General features: G+C 47.0%; 1 long non-coding RNA gene across 1 annotated transcript; it reads left to right on the top strand.

Annotated features, from left to right (window-relative positions):
• The first annotated feature begins 1,128 nt into the window (after positions 1-1,128).
• Positions 1,129-6,952, top strand: LOC125947043 (uncharacterized). Its single transcript, XR_007468091.1, has 3 exons — positions 1,129-1,776; positions 5,968-6,769; positions 6,853-6,952. It is a non-coding gene; the product is annotated as an uncharacterized LOC125947043 (long non-coding RNA).
• Positions 6,953-17,320: the final 10,368 nt, after the last annotated feature.

Genomic DNA, 17,320 nt, shown 5'->3' with positions numbered 1-17,320 from the left:
CAGATTTGTCTGTTTTTTCTGAGTGAATCACAAGGAATCGAGAAAAGTTTCTCTTTGGCGACCAAAAAACTGGAAGACTTCATCGGTGCGCCCTCGTTTCAGACGGCGATCGGATAGTGGGGGGAATGAACTTGCCATAAGTATATATGGATTTTTTCGGCAGCAATGCCAGCCACCCACCATGGAGCCCAACAAGGGGATGCTCCAGGGCCTGTAAACACAAGACCTGCAGACGCCAGCTGTACGTAACCACTATAACCAAATATGGAGTATCCAAGGTTGGCTACCCACACAAGGTTAACCCTAGCTGCCTGGGAAATTGGAAGTAAAGGAAGTGAACAGAAGACAGGATAGATTGAAAGTGATATCATAGACAAAGACGAAGATTTAAGAGGAGGACAGGAAAAGGCAATTGCCGATTTCCCCTGGGTGGGTCAGCCCAGGGGTGCCGTCTTTGTGAAGCAGAGGCCGAAGAGGTGTGTTGCCTCCACCGGGGGGGCCTTAAAAGTCCGAACACCCGGCATCGGCTCCACCCCCAGGATCCCCCTTTCCTCAGACACGGCTAAGCCGCGCATGGCTACACGCGGGAGAGTCCAACCCCCATGTGCTCGGGTACGTGGTGCTGCAACTCACCAAGGGGACGGCGAATATAAGCCGCCGCCTCTGTGCCTTTGAACATTAAAGATGCAATCGAAAGAACTGAACCTGGGAAAGTGTCCAGCAAAACAAAATCTCGCATTGTTGGATGGATTGCTAATCATATTGATGACTATAACAGTGTAAGTAGGCATGTATATGTAAGTGTTTAATTCGGTATACGTTTTTAACTTTTGCTGTTTCTACAGCTACTCAGGAAGCCTTTACGAAGCAGCTTCAAGAGCACTGGTGCTGGAATATCCAGCACTCAGAGACACAATTGGCACAGGCTGGGTGAGTACTAGAGCGATTGCATTCTTGTAACTATAGTAGGATGTCATACATGTTAGTGGGCCAGACTGCGGGTGTCCAAGTTCTTTCAACCTAAGTGGAGGAGCACGCACAAAAAGTTGGAGCTCGAGATTTATTTTATTTGGATGCGAACTATACATGTTTTATATTTTTTTTCTTCCAAGCGTGAATATGGCACATGCTTACTTTCGAACATCATGACTATGTAAAAAACTAAATCCTTACGCTCATTCCATTCATATCACGCATAAGTCGAGTTAAACTTGAACCTGGTTGAAAGCTGTAACACTGGCACAACCATGAGAATGAATGCACAGGTAATGCGTCACTTCTGAGTCACTAATGGCAAACGTGCTTTGAAGTCACTGCTTAAATGTAGACTAACACAAACTCGCTTCTGCAACTGAGGTGCCACGATCTTAGGCATGCCGCTTGGCTCCAGCATGCATAGTATGCAAGAACCGGAGTTTGGAGTCGGATGATAAAGCTAAAATAATGATGCAGTGATAACACCAGCAGCAGCTAAATTTACCAGGATTGCCAACTGTGGTATCATAGGAGGTGAAGTAGCTACAGTGCATTGGGGTTCGCAGAGAATGCTTGGCATTAATAAGCGGCCTTGCTCAATGATGACAGTGTCCACTGTGTGAAAATCTTTTACAATAAAATCATTCATTGCAAGACTCGTGGAAAGTCTCCCTCAGATATAAATTGGGATATATGAGAAAGTCTCTGTGCACAGTTCCGGCTGTTCAAGCAGCAAGGGTTGCTTATGGCAAACGCAAGGACACACAAGAAAGCCTAAACATTAAGCGGCACTGTCATGTGGTAAGTGAAATTTCAATTGTGCAGGGTATTTGAAACTTAATTGGAATGTTCAGCCACTTTTGGGTCTGCTACTGAAGTGAAAGAATTTTAGTTTTGAACAATATAACATAATGAATTCAGCACATTGTGAAGCCAGGCAAGTATACGGGACATTATTTTCAGTTGAATTGCAGCAACTACAACATAGAGGGAAATAAATAGGGTGAACAAAAAAAATCTCATTGCCTGTGAGGAGCAACCCAAGAACCTTCGCATTGTGCGTGCGATGTTCCAGTAACTGAGCCAAGATGGCCGCTTCCCATCCAGTTTATAGATATTTCTGTAGGTGTAAACCTGGGCATTTCAGGAAGGACCGTGAGTATATGTTGATTCATTCTCCATGCTGTTTCATTTTCTAGCAAGGGTCCCGACCTGGCCACTTGATGCCTTCAATTAGTATGCAACAGTTTTATTGCTCAGGTGCCAGCTCATTAATGACATGCTACATGATGCCGATTAACTCCAAAACTTATGTTCCACATTCACCACCATAGCTACGATTGGCACTGGTTGGCACTCCCAGGAATAAAATTGCATGAACACCAATCAGGTGGACAGCTAAGCTGTAACTCATTGAGTAGAGCATCGCATGTAATGTGAAAGTTGTGGGTTCAGTTCCAACCAGTGATCAGCGTGTTTTTCATCCACTTAATTTTCCTTTATACTGCAATTACTACACTTTGAATGGACACCACAAATAATGACCTCCTTACTTGGCTTCATTATCAGTCTGTTCTCTCCATTAAAGAAACAAGCCCCTCAAACCATTCCTTTTCCTTTGTTAACTTAATATGTGTATATAGACCTATTTTGTGACATAGGTACAGCAAGGTGGCATCACTACGAGAACTGTCCTGTACTTCTTTTTTCTGTTGGGAATATGGTAACAGATATTTTCACAAGGGAAAGGTCAAGGCAAAAACTACAAATCAATTTTTAAATGAAACCACAGGATAAAAGAGAGTTTACAAAACTGAATATGCAACCCTTTTGCCAAAATATATTTCATATCAGTGGACTGCAGAATGCCATAACCAACAACTTACATGCACCATGTTCTCTTAAGACATTGCAAGTCTTGTATTCTTTTGTCAATGCAGCATGTTCGCTAGCCATTTGCACGACAATTCGTTCCACTTACATCCAAACTAGTTCTGGTACAGCTAGGTTCTGAACACATGTGTTACATCCATGTCCCTTGTAGCATAATGTATGTAATTATATGACGAAGTGTTCTAGCTGCTGGTATTCCTAGTTGTAGTGTGAAGCATTCATTAAATAATGTGAGCATACCTAATACAGTGAGTGATTGACTATGTAGGACTTATAAGAGCTGTTTCATTGGGTCACACGTGATACCAGGCGTCACAGGTGGATAATTGTAGCAGTCCATTACCTTGTGAACATTTATTAGCAAGGTTCCCGAGAATATCACACGTTTTTCTGACAATCCTGTGAACATTACTTCTAAAAAAATTAAATTATGGGGTTTTACGCGCCAAAACCAGTTCTGATTATGAGGCACGCCGTAGTGGGGGACTCCGGAAATTTGGACCACCTGGGGTTCTTTAACGTGCACCTAAATCTATGTACACGGGTGTTTTCGCATTTCGCCCCCATCGAAATGCAGCCGCCGTGGCCGGGATTCGATCCCGCGACCTCGTGCTCAGCAGCCCAACACCATAGCCACTGAGCAACCACGGCGGGTGAACATTACTTCTGCCTCTTGTGCTTTATTTCACTGTGTTAAGCAGTACAGTGTTCTGCAGTTATATTTAGCATCCTGATGAGTAATACAGTGTTAGGTTGGCTGAATTAGATTGTTGTGTTGGATGGTGTGTGTGTGTGTGTGTGTGTGTCGGGTTTTTGTGGCACAAAAGCAACTGTGGCTATCCTGCGCCAAACACAAGGTGCCGGTTAGCGCAAACTTCGGATGTTATTAAGTATGTTTATGTTGTTTTCGTGGGGTATTAAAGCACACGTGTCTTATAGTTTCTTGTGATGGATGGTGTTCGTGCCCTAGTATAAGCATGACATTTCTTGCCTGTGGCCACTGGCGTAGCCACCCGACCCCCCCCCCCCCACACACACACACACACACACAATTTTAACACGAAAGTGTTTTATGCCTGGGTCCACCAAGACTTCACTGACGTATTTCCGTCACGGAAATACGTCATAGAACATAATACAAAGAAAGAAACCAGAAGAAAAAGTTCCACAAACATGCAAAATTTGGAAATCGAACCCACGACCTCTCGGTCCGCGACGAGAGATCGCCGAGCGTTTAACCCATTGCGCCACAAACGCATTTGCAGAGAGCTACACAGACGCGCCTTATATATCTAACACTCCTCCGTGTACCCGCGCTCTTGCTCGGGGCGGTGCCGTCGCCTACGAGCAGAAAAGAGAAGTACTGCATTATGACACTAAAGCCCGGGATACATGGAGCGAACTTTCTCGACGAACTTCACGCGTCCAGTAACGACGCGGCGACACGACGCAGGATGTTTGCTGTGTTGCAATACATGCGGCGAACGCCGCCGCGCGTTGGCCGCCGTGTTGGCGGCGGTCCCGGCCGCCCGCTTCGAACTGAATTTGGCGTTGTCCTTGTAGAATTCACTTAGTTGGAAGCAAATGACTGCGTAAACGGCTTTCGCTTAGTCTCAGGCCGCTTCGACGACAGAGTATTATGGATAACCTTGAGTAGTTTTCGAGATCGCTTCTCGTTTCGAACGCGTCTAAGCCTAGCGAAAGAAATATCCGATGCCAGCGCCATCTATCGGTGAAGTCGGGAGATAGGCATGACGACAGCATGTGGCCTCTGAGATCAGAAGATTTCTGTTGAAGGTGGTTGTAGAGAGCTTGCACTGCTTGTCTGTTTCCTCGCAGATCAGCGGATATGGGATGTACAAATACAACGCGATTCCTGAGAGATCATACTAGGAACTACTCAATCGGTGCAGAGACATGCAGACACGGCAACACCAACGCGATTGCAGACGACGCGAAAAGGCGCGCGCGCGCGAAACACCAGCATGCATTGCGACCGGAACTAGTGCCTCCTGATTGGCTGTCGTCCACCGCTGCGCGCTAGACGCTTCCGGCGGCGGCGTTCGCCCGACGAAAATGTTTGGACAGGCAGATCGGCTGCGGACGGCAAATTTCTTGACGCCGGCCGTCGGACGTTCGCCGCCCGACGAAGTCCTTCGCTCGGACGCCGGTTATTCGCTCCATGTATTCCGGCCTTACGCGCACCGACAGTGAACGCTTCGGTGGTCTCAGCACTACGACGCCTCGATGCCAGCATTCGAAGGGACGCTGGCATCAAGAAGCACTACCAACGCCACCTAGGTGGCGTTCACCGTACTCAGCACAGCGGAGCGTGGCCTCCGCAATTAGCTCTGAAAATGTTTCTGAAGTTGATCGCGGAGGCTGCAATTACGACGCGCTGTACGCGCTGATTTGACTCGGTGACGATTCAGTTACGTGCTTTGTCTTGCGCGTTGTATTAGTGTGTCAGTTACGTGCTTCGTCTTTCGCGTTGTGCTAGCGTGTGCAGCGTAGTGCAGCTTCCATATGCACGACGGTTGCTCATGGTCATCGACGTTGGTAGTCGTGATGGAGGAGACGTGCCACCAGGCGTCAGCGTGGGTGCATCAACGCCTAAGGGCGCTTTAGCCACAAAACACCAATAGACATTATATATCAATGTGCAATAAACATTACACTACTTCTGTGAAGACACGTTTCACTTTCGTGTTCTATACCGATTCCTATATAAGAGGGATCAACCACATTTTTTTGAATTTTGCATGTGCATATATACACGCACACATACAAACACATGCACGAACATACATAGAGTATCGTCGAACTCCCCCCCCCCCCCAAAAAAAAAAAAGAAAAACACTTCTGGCTGCGCCCCTGCCTGTGACAATGGTCCAAAGGCGCAGATAACACATGGTGCTTAAGTTCTTCCTCCTTGGTCAGCCGTCTAGTTTAGTGCACACTAGTAATACACAGGTCTAATTGTAAAAAGGGCTCCAATATATTCTAACTGAGGAAGAAAAAGATTTATGTTATGCGTCTGTTTTCGTGTCATTTGTAGTGATCTGTTCACTGTGCAACATCATGTTTCTTTCCTGTTAGACTGCTGACCTGTCACAGCACGTCGCGGCTTAACACGATGCGGCTACAGTGAATAGCCACGTAGAGTTTATGATGAACGAAGTAAAACGGCCTAACCCAGATGTGATAAAGCTCCATGACTCAATGCTGCAAACTCGACCTGCTAGGCAGCAATGGATAAAGGAAATGTGGCCGCCAACAGGAGATGTGCTACACAAATACCCAGCTTTGGCAAATGCCGAAATGGTGAGCATAAACAACTGTTGTATTTCTGTTGCAGGCAATGCTTAATTATTCAACTGGAATCTATCTATGTAAGACTGTTAAGCCATTTTCAGTTGTTTATATGTTATGAGTATTGGCTGGTAATTATTTACAAATTTTGCCATCATTCTAGCTTCACGAGGAGTTCACCGCCCTCACTGGGGTAAAGTTGGAACAAAAGATTCTGCAGTTTATTAACCAGTATGGGAACCGCCTTTTTGAACTTGCAAAATGTCAGCGGTCTTCAAAAGAGGCTACCGCAGGAATTGAAGCTGAACTTGACAAGTTGGAAGGTGATGAGAAGAAATGTACGTATACAGGCTTGCCAGCTTTTCCATTTTTTCCAGGGGACATCCATATTTTTGTCTTTCTCGTATGAGTATGGCTGCAAATACCACAGGCGTGCCCAGGCTTGCATTTACGTGATGTATAAGTGATTTGTGTTCATTGTGTTTGTCATTGCCTAACAAACTTTTGGGCAACAGACCGCTTTGCAGTTGGCGTATTTGAGCTGCTGCCATTTCTCCTCAAGGAGACACCTAGATTTCTGCAGGGACCGGTGAGTCCCTTTTGCATTACCTTTTTTCAAACTAGTGTATTTCTCATAAGTAATGCTGATTTTCTGTATTCCTTGTTTTACAGGACACCTGCCCTGCCCTTTCATTCAAGGGCGCGTGTGCTGCTAGGGCGACCGACGTCATTGCTAGTTTCGAAGCGTTTCGCGTAGACGCGGTAGATGACGGTAGATGAAATTTCTATAAGCGCAGGCATGACTGCGCTTATAGAAATTTATTGGGTTTTTGATGTGAAGTACAGCGATGTCAGCAAACAAACGTTCACTATTCTAGAAAATTTTTGTGGCCTACCTACAAGCACAAAAAAGATGCCACTAGTGATACGCCTGATTTCATCACTTAAAAAGACTGCATAATTGCTGACGTGCCAGCAAAAAAGGACAGCATAGGAAACTTCATTTCCGCACCGCGAGAAATCGTGTGTGCCATGTTTTGGGGAACCATCAAGTGTCGAAATATGCCACTATAATAAATATTGTGAAATAAAAATGCACTGTGTGGCACATATTTCTTCATTCCCGTCAATTGGAACGATGCATACTTCTGTTCCTGCTAATGCCAGCAGTATAAACTTCTGGTTGTTTCTTTGACACTTGGCACTGTAATCACAAGCGTGTCCATGGCTTCTGTGTGGTGTACTTTGTGGTCTATATAATATATTTACATTTCGATATTTCTCCGCTCGTAACAGCTATAGGTGTTTTGCATCAGGCTGCATAAAAAATGTCTGTCCTGGATACCACAATTCTACCTCTTCAGCTTGATGACTTGCATTGGCAGTTATTTTACCTATACAATGTATACCTATAGTTATTTCTACGCTCATAGTTTTGTTATGGCCATTGCTACTAGCATTTTATAAGCAAAATAAGGCCGCAAATAGGTGTGCACACGATTATGTATGCTAACTGCTGCAGGCATCTGGTATGTATACCTCCTGGTACCAACCGCAGTGAGTAGGGACATAGCAGTTGCTAACATATGTTCGTTTTATAACTTCGGAAAAAGGTAGTAGCATTTGCTATTTTTAGGTAGCAACGGCTTGTCACATGTTACTACCTGCTGTCAGTAACAGCAAGGGTAGACACTGTTACTACCCTTGCTCTTACTAACAACAGAAGGTAGTATTGGCAAGGGTAGTAACAGCTACTACCCTTGTCGTTACTACCCTGCAGCAAGGGTAGTAACAGTTGCTACCTTTGCTGTTACTAACAGCAGGTAGTAACGACAAGGGCAGTAACAGTTACTAACTACCCTTGCCGTTACTAACTGCAGGGTAGTAACATATGTGACAAAGCATTACTGCCCAAAAGTAGCAAGTACTACCACATTTTTTAAGAGTGTGCTCGCAAGTTTTGTTGAAAAACTTCAGCCATGAGTATCAGCACGTCCCTCAAGGTACAGCTGTAGCCTTTCCGAACGACATTAATGACTTCTCCGACGTCGGCACGTTACAAGTGACTTCACCGGATGCAACAACTCACGCCAGCTTGAGTACCCGCGTCCACATTAATCTGACTTAGCAGATGTACAGAAGGATCAGCTGCTGGGCCTAGTGACAGAATTCTCTGGCTGTTTTTCCACAGAATCGAAAGTCCAGCGCACCTCCATTACGCAACGCCGGATAGTTACAGAGGAGTCGACGCGGCCTGTTCATCAGCATCCGTACCGCGTGTAACCTATGGAGCGGGAGGCGATTAAGCGTCAAGTTCAAGAACTGCTCAATGATGACGTCATCCAGCCGTCGACAAGTCCGAGGGCGTCGCCTGTCGTACTAGTAAAAAAGAAAGACGACACACTCCGCTTCTCCGTTAACTACAAACGGCTTAACCGAGTCACCAAACACGACGTTTACCCCCTGCCACGGATCGATGACGCTTTGGACCGTCTGCGTCATGCTGACTTCTTTACTTCGTTAGACCTAAAGTCAGGGTACTGGCAAATCGAAGTGGACGAGCGTGACCGTGAAAAAACCACCTTCGTGACTCCCGATGGGCTATACGAACTTAAAGTCCTGCCTTTCGGTCTCTGTTCCTCTACTGCTACATTTCAATGAATGATGGACACTACTCATCGGACTAAAGTGGCAGACGTGTCTAGTGTACCTAGACGACGTTGTGTTTTCCAGCACGTTCGATGAACATCTCACCCGGCTACGAAGTGTCCTTACCGCAATACGCAAGGCAAACCTCACCATCAAGCCTGAAAAATGTTACTTTGGCTTCCAGGAACTCAAGTCTTTAGGCCACGTGGTCAGCTCCCAAGGAGTACGACCAGACCCAGAAAAGCTCGCTGCCATTGCTGAGTTTCCTCACCCTAAAGACAAGAAGGCTGTTCAGCGGTTCCTGCGCCTCTGGGCTTACTACCGTGGTTTCGTTGAAGGCTTCTCAAGGATTGCTGAACCTATCACGAGACTGACGCGATAAGATGTGCCCTTTGCCTGGACGGAAGACCAAGAGCAGGCCTTCACCGAATTGCGCAAACGCCTCCAATCCATTCCAGTGCTGGTGCATTTTGATGGCACCGCGGCAACTGAAATTCACACAGACGCAAGCAACGTAGGACTCAGGGACATTCTGGTTCAATGGCAAGACGGCACAGAATGTGTAATTGCGTACGCGAGCCGTAGTCTTTCAAAAGCAGAAGCCAATTATTCAACCACCTAAAAGGAATGTTTAGCAGTCGTGTGGGCCATCAGCAAGTTCCGGCCTTACTTATACGGCCGGCCATTTCGAGCAATCAGTGACCACCATTCGCTCTGCTGGCTTGCAAATCTACGAGACCCGTCAGGTCGCCTCGCTCGTTGGAGCCTCCATCTCCAGGAATACGACATAACTTGTCTACAGATCAGGCCATAAGCATAGCAACGCTGACTGCTTGCCACGTTCTCCTATTCCCTTGACATCCTCTGACTTGGAGCTAGATTTGCCGTTTCTTGGTGTCGTCGACATGGTGCACATGGCTGACTATCAACGTGCAGACTCTGAACTGCTTCCAGTCACCCGATATCTCGAGGGAGCTGACGTTGTTGTCCCACGCCCACTTTCACGAGGATTGACATCGTACTGCCTGCGGAACGATGTCCTGCACAAGAAAAATTCGGGAACAGCCAAGAAACATTCCTTCTTGTCGTTCCGACAGTGCTGCGCAAGGAAGTTTTACAGGCGTATCACGACGATCCCTGTGCCGGCCACTTCGGCTTCGCGAGGACATTAGCGCACATACGGTAGAAATACTGTTGGCCACACCTATTTTCGTCGGTTCAGCGCTATGTGCGAACGTGCCGTGACTGTCAGAGGCGTAAAGTCCCATCCGTCAAGCCTGCCGGCCTCCTTCAGCCTTTGGATCCGCCTCCGGTGCCGTTCCAGCAAGTGGGAATGGATGGACCTTGAAAACAAGTGGATAATCGTGGCAACTGATTATTTAACTCGCTATGCGGAGACAAAAGCTGTGCCGCGGGGAACTGCTGCTGAAGTTGCCAGCTTCTTCGTCCACAACATCGTGCTTCGTCACGGTGCACCCGCTGTGCTCATTACTGACCGCGGTGCAGCCTTTACAGCGGAGTTGTTGCAACAAGTCGTCACGCTGACGCACACCGACCACCGAAGGACCACTGCCTATCATCCCCAGACTAACGGCTTAACAGAGCGCCTGAACAGAACATTGGTCGACATGCTACCATGTACATTGATGTGGAACACAAAACACACGGGATGAAATTTTACCCTATGTGACGTTTGCTTACAATACCGTTGTGCAGGAGACCACCGAGTTTACACCATTCGAGCTCGTTTACGGACGTCGCTTTACAACCCCCTTAGACGCCATGCTTCCTGTAGACCACGGAACAACAAGGAATGACACCACTGAAGAGTAGTTCATCGAGAAACCAGGGGAAGCTCGCCAGCTTGGTCGGAATCACATCCGCACCCTGCAGAATACCGACGCCTGCCGTTACAACCGGACCCGACGGAACGTCCCGTACTCACCAGGCGACCGCGTGTGGGTGTGGACACCTATCCGACACCGTGGGCTCTCGGAGAAATTGTTGCGCCGCTATTTCGGCCCCTACGAATTTGTACGCCGCCTCAGTGATGTTTAACTACGAGGTGGTGCCTCAAAGCTCCGATCCTAGCTCGAACAGACGCCGTCCCCGTGCTGAAGTCGTCCACGTAGTACGGATGAAGCCGTACTACGCACGCGAGGGATAAGCAACCCTCACAAACCGCTTCAGCAGTGTGTACTTGAAGCGACTGGGTCGGTCGCTTTCGAGAGGGGAGCAATGACGCGAAATAAGTTGGCACGTGGTGACACTGGCCCTTTGAGGCGAGAACGACGAAGTTCGTGGTTGCGCGCACTCTCCGAGGTACAGCCATAATTAAAGGCTGACGTGTTTTTTGCCTATCTGTTGCTGGTCAACTATTCTAGCTGTACTAGCTGGGTGACAATATGAAATCGTATGGCCTGCGTAGAGCAGTTGTGAAAAAAATTGCAACAACCATAAAAGATAGCAAAGCCCATGTGTTCACTGACATGTATCTTACAGGCCTGCCACAAGGATGCACAAGGATCCCCAAACGGATGCACGCAACAACACAGTCATGGTATGTTAGTGCTGCTGTGTGATTCCACAAGAGATCAAACATGCACGTCCGCTTTGTTTTTGTTTCGTCTGGATTTTTTACATGTCATGTAGGAATATTCAAACTGCACGGGACCGAAAATTTTATTCCCGAAAAGCATTCCCAGCAAGCCAAAAAATATTTGAATGTCGCCGCGCGCGAGCGTCTTCCTATTGATTACCACAATATTTTCAGACTTCACGGCCGAATTAAATGTAAACTAAAAACATCGTGCCGAAAAACTTTTCTGCTCATTTTAATATGCTTCACAGTAAATTAGTTAGATGCGTATTTTACGCTGTCCACAAAGGGAAAAAAATCTATTTTGAAGTCCAAACATGGGCCAAATCAGAATTTTGAAACTTTGATGCATTTGGTGCGTTTTCTATTTCACAAAAAACTTAGAAAATGTGTCAAACATGCAACATTACTTTTTCAACATCTCTGCAAAATATTCCTACATCAAGCACAAAGAAGAAAAAAAAGAAGAAAGAAAGAAGAAAAACTCATTTTCAAGAAAGCAAGTAAAGACTTCGAATTTATGAAAAAATTTTGGATGGAAGTCCACTTATGTTGGGCAAAACGTGGGTGCTATAATATTTTTCCTCATTAGCTTTACCTTTACTAGTTGTGTATCAGTTTGCATTGTACGCAAATCTAGTTCTAATTTCTTTGCTGTTTCAGAAATTCACTCTGGCAAACTTGTTTTCAATAAAAATGTATTGTCAGATTTTATTTGTGTCTAGCGTGAGTGGGGGTGGGGGGCTGCTGCCCTCTAAAGTGCTAACACGTACTGAGTATGCAGCCTACAACTTCTGTGGGCATCGCACTTAGGCCTCCATTGTTCGCTTGTCAACAGCATGCGAGACATCGTGAGTGCACGTTGTGGCTGACTTTTCCAAAACCTGCCTGGTGCACACAGTAAATCACCTGTAAGCAGCGCCAAGACAGGCTAATCTGTAAGAGACGAAGCGCTTCCATAATCAGCAGGTACGCCATTATGGAGGTGCTACTTCACTGCCTGCTCCCCATCCCCTATGTGCAATGGATACTAGAACCTTCCTCGGCATTGCCGTGTGCGTACCGCCATGCACGACTTGTCTGGGAGAGAAATCTGTGTAGGCTTGATAAGCCCCTCGAAGCCGATTGAGCTGTGTGCGAGCTTCACTTTGAGCCTCATTTAATCGTGAGAGATTATGTGCACATAATTAACGGAACAGAAATACGAGTGTCAAGAGGCAAACCAACTCTTCGGCCTGACGCGGTGCCGACGTTTTTGCCGAATGTGCCTTCATACCTAGCCAAGAAAACACCGGCACCGTGGCCACTGAGAAAATGGCGTCAGTTCGCGTCTGATAACGAGGGCAAAAGAAAACGACGTCGCTTTGACTGAGGTAAAGTGCCGTCATCAGACGAACGTGAAACAGCCGCTACTGAGAATTAAGAAGCCGATGAAGTGGATGACGCAGTCGTCGGCTTTGCTTCTGAGCCAGCCGCCTCCCTTGACGACCTTCGCAAGCTCGTCGTGCCATCGAGGTCGTGGGTACATGAATTCCTCGAGTTCAGTGGTGTGTCATACTTTCCGTGCAAGTTGAACTTTTCTAACCACCATACTGGTTGCACCCCGCGCCCCCGTGTCCTCTACTCTCCACCAGTGGTGACGAGTGGAAAGGGCGAGCAGCCCCAAGGGCGGCTGAAGCAAAAGAAAAATAAAACCAGTTCACATTTGCGATTCATGCCGTCGAGACTCGAGACGTCTCTCTCCTCCGCGCGTACTCGCGTCCCAACACTTTCCCACAGGTGTACTCGCCCCCCCCTCCCCATCGAGAGATAATAATAATAATAATAATAATAATAATAATAATATATGGCTTTTATTGGCGCAAGGGCCAGATATTGCCAAAGAGCGCCATGACAAATGGTGATGGTTTTTCAATTTACTATAAATAGAGTGGCATATGAGTTATAGATGGTTGATATAACGTGGCTGTAAAAAGGCCTAAGAATCAAGTCGCTGTAAATTGCGTAAAATACATTGGTATTAAAATAATGACAATGACTAATGATTCAAGTTATGACTATAAAAATTCCCATACGGATTGATGATATACTAAAACGTATACAATAGCACTAGTGCCTCAAGGAGTTCCTTGAAATCAAGGGCTGAGAGGCACGTGCTGTACAACCTTTTTGCACTGCAGCTGCAGCCTCCAAGACGAGGCTGCGCTACATGCAGATACCCTGGCCAGATGATTTGTAAAGTGTTTACATCTGCTAAAAATTTTAAGACTGCATTAAAATCAAAGAGCGCCTCATGGCTAAGAAAGAATGCTGGATGAAGAGGGATGTGCTCACGAAATGCGGGATAAAAGTACTTTTATTGCGATAGCAATTATATGGACACTTGAACCGGATTTCTGCCGTCGGCGTCGCCGTCGTCGTCGCCGTCGCCGTGAGGTTCCGTATAGATAAAATCTTCGCCGCGCGCCGTATGCCCCAGAGGCAGCGTGCGGGGACGCGCGCTATCACGGAGAGCGAACGCACTCAATCTCCCACGCGCAAGCAAGGAAGCGGAAAGCCAGCGCCGGAGGGAGCAGGGGGGGGGGGGGGGGCACTTCTCTGCCAACAACCGCGCTCGTCTCTCGTCCGCACAGTCTCTTATCTCTCCCACGCGCAAGCAAGGAAGCGGGAACCCAGCGCCGGAAGGAGCGCGGGGGGGGGGGGGGGGGGGGCGCACTTCTACGCTGCCAACAACCGCGCTCGTCGTTCGTTCGACCGCACCGTCTCTTATCTCCACACGGCTCTGACCTTTATGCGCATTCGCCGCTCAGTTTCCGTTGAAGCGATAAACCGCACGTACCTTCGCCCGCTGCTGCGGCGTATATATCCGCTCGCTGCCAGCGTTTTGACGGTCGTTGTCTGCAGTCATTCAGTGTGATATATTCATGTTTGTGCGCGCTCACACCACGCTTGTTCAATCAGTTAGTAATAGTCGGGCCACATTTTACAACGCACGCTACACATGCAATGCTGCCCGGGTCGGCAGTGCAGCGCTACAGGTGTGTCCCTTCGCACGCGCTGCCCACGGGAAGCGCTTCTCATCAACACCACCGTTTCACACGCGCCTTCTCGTGGTCATCGAGTCTCTCTTCATGTCGGTCTACTTACGCCGCAGCACACCTGCTTACTTAATCAGCTCATGTTTACTACAATTCATATTGCTACCAAAGCCGCTCACCTTACTTCGTATGACATTGCTGTGTTGCTATCGCATTCATCGCTTCGCCCTTAGGGCGAAACTGTGACATTTTTGCGTTGTGCTTCTATTTCCGGGCACTGGACAAGGACATGGAGGACTGTAAGAATGTCGCCACACCTATCACATTTTGGAGGATCACTTCCAGAAAGGAGGTAAGAGTGTGTGCCATAGGTATGACCTATTCTTAACCTGCAGAGAAGCACTTCTTTGTGTCTTGCCGTTTTTTCGGACATCCATTTCCCTATTCTTGGTTTGATCATATGTAGCTTGTTTGACACTTCGTTGTCCCACTGCCTTTGCCAGCATCTCCGCAACTGATGGCGCAAGAAAGGCTTTAGGTCTTTGGGAGGAATAGCTATGTTTGTGTCTGTATATTTAAAAATTACTGACGTGGCACTTTCGTCTTCCAGACGAAAGTGCCACGTCAGTAATTTGCCTTTTATGCCTCTATGGCCAGGTACCCAGCACACTATGATCATTTGATTGCCCATGTAAGCTGAGCATAACCAGCTGTAGAGTTCGTTAAAAACTGAATTCTTCTGTTTTCGTAGACGCATTAGAGCTCTAACGACGCTCAATGAGTCTGTGAACACAATTGCTTTGGTAACATTCATTAGCTTTATGTGCTTAACTGCCGAAAGGATTGCGTATGCTTCCGCTGTAAAAATACTTGTGTGCGGATTTAGTGCACCAGATGTTGAAAAAGACGGTCCCAGAGCAGCATAAGCAACACCAGCAGAAGATTTGGAAGCGTCTGTGTAAAATTCCGCACATGAGTAGTTCGCCTGAAGCTCGAGGAAGTGCGAACGTATATGAGTCTCGGGTGCGTGCTTGGAAATCTCTATGAAAGAGACATCGCACTCAATAGTCTGCCACTCCCAAGGTGGTGGAAGCGGACTGGGAGCCATTAAGACATTATCTTGAACTAGTATGCCTGTTCCTTCAGCCAACGCTTGTAGACGCAAGGACAAAGGAGTCCTCACAGACGGCCGGTTTTGATACAGCCTGGCAGCCGATATGTCGCTTATACTGGAATGGCATGGGTGTTCTACATCTGCCTTTACCTTCAGGGAGTAGGATAAACTTAAATACGTTCTTTGGAGATGCAGGGACCATTCATCCGACTCTACAGGCTTTCTACAGGGCTAGTCCTGAAGGCGCCTGTAGCAAGCCGAATACCCAGATGGTGAACGGGATCTAACATCTTTAGAGCACTAGGTGTTGGAGAGTTATAAACTATGGCTCCGTAGTCAAGGCGTGACCGTACAAGGCTTTTGTATAAGCTAAGGAGGCATCTCCTGTCGCTTCCCCATGATGTGCGTGACAAGAGCTTCAGCAGATTCATAGCTTTCAGGCACTTTGTTTTCAGGTATTGAGGTGCGGGACAAAAGTTAACTTAGAATCTAAGATGAGGCCTAAAAATTTATATTCATGACTCACAGATAGCCGTTCTCCATTAAGGTCAATAACGGGGTCTGGTTGCATGCCTCTTTTGTTCGAGAAGAGGACGCACGTGCTTTTTTGTGGGTTTAGTCTAAATCCATTCTCGTCCGCCCACTTGGAAATCTTGTTGAAGCCAAGCTGCACCTGGCGCTCACAGATAACAAGATTACAAGATTTGTAACCGATTTGCACATGATCCACGTACATGGAATAAAACATTGTGCGTGGTATGACACTGTGGAGAGAATTCATTTTTACAACAAATAGAGTGCAACTCAGCACACCTCCTTGTGGTACACCAGTCTCCTGGGTGAATTGACGAGACAAGACATTACCAACTCGAACACGGAATGTGCGGTTCGAGAGATAACTTTGAATCACGTTCAGCAAGTTGCCTCGGACGCCCATTCCTGCCAGATCACGGAGGATTCCAAAACGCCATGTGGTGTCATATGCCTTCTCCATGTCTAACAACACTGACAGGAAAAACTGTCTATGCACGTAGGCATCCCGAATGTTTGTCTCGATGCGGACAAGATGGTCTGTTGTGGATCTACCTTCCCTGAAACCACACTGTAATGGATCTAGTATTTTGTTACTTTCAAGAAAATGGATCAGGCGCCGGTTAGTCATTTTCTCGAAGAGTTTGCACAGGCAACTTGTTAGGGCTATAGGCCTATAACTGCTGGCCGAAGTCGGGTCCTTGCCCTCTTTGAGAATAGGGATAATTATTGCCTCTTTCCAGGCAGCCGGGATATACCCGCCACAGAATATGGAGTTAAAAAGCGACAGAAGTGTTTTGTGAGTTTCAGGGTGTAAGTGTTTGATCATGTCATAAGCTATTCTGTCTCTTCCTGGTGCTGTCTTATTACAGCAACTCAGTGACGCCTGAAGTTCCGCCATGGTAAATGGCCGGTTGTAAGGTTCATTCTTTGTTATTTTCCGATCCATGGGCAATCGCTCTGCTTGCCGCTGATACCGTAGAAATGTATCTGTGTAATGGGCCGAGCTGGAAATGTACTCGAAGTGGGCACCTAGAAAATCAGCCTGGTCTTCAAGAGTGTTTCCCTGATTGTTTACTAATGGCAGAGGATGAGTCTGCCACCCGTTTAATTTGTTAACTCGGTTCCAGGCTTTCTTTCCGTCTTTGTAAGAATTTATGCCCGATATGTATTTTTGCCAGCTTTCCCTTTTGGCACAGCAGCGCGTGC

This window comes from Dermacentor silvarum, chromosome 7, assembly GCF_013339745.2.
Source record: "Dermacentor silvarum isolate Dsil-2018 chromosome 7, BIME_Dsil_1.4, whole genome shotgun sequence".
NCBI classification, from domain to species: Eukaryota; Metazoa; Arthropoda; class Arachnida; order Ixodida; family Ixodidae; genus Dermacentor; species Dermacentor silvarum.
This window is presented reverse-complemented; position numbering and strand designations above follow the sequence as displayed.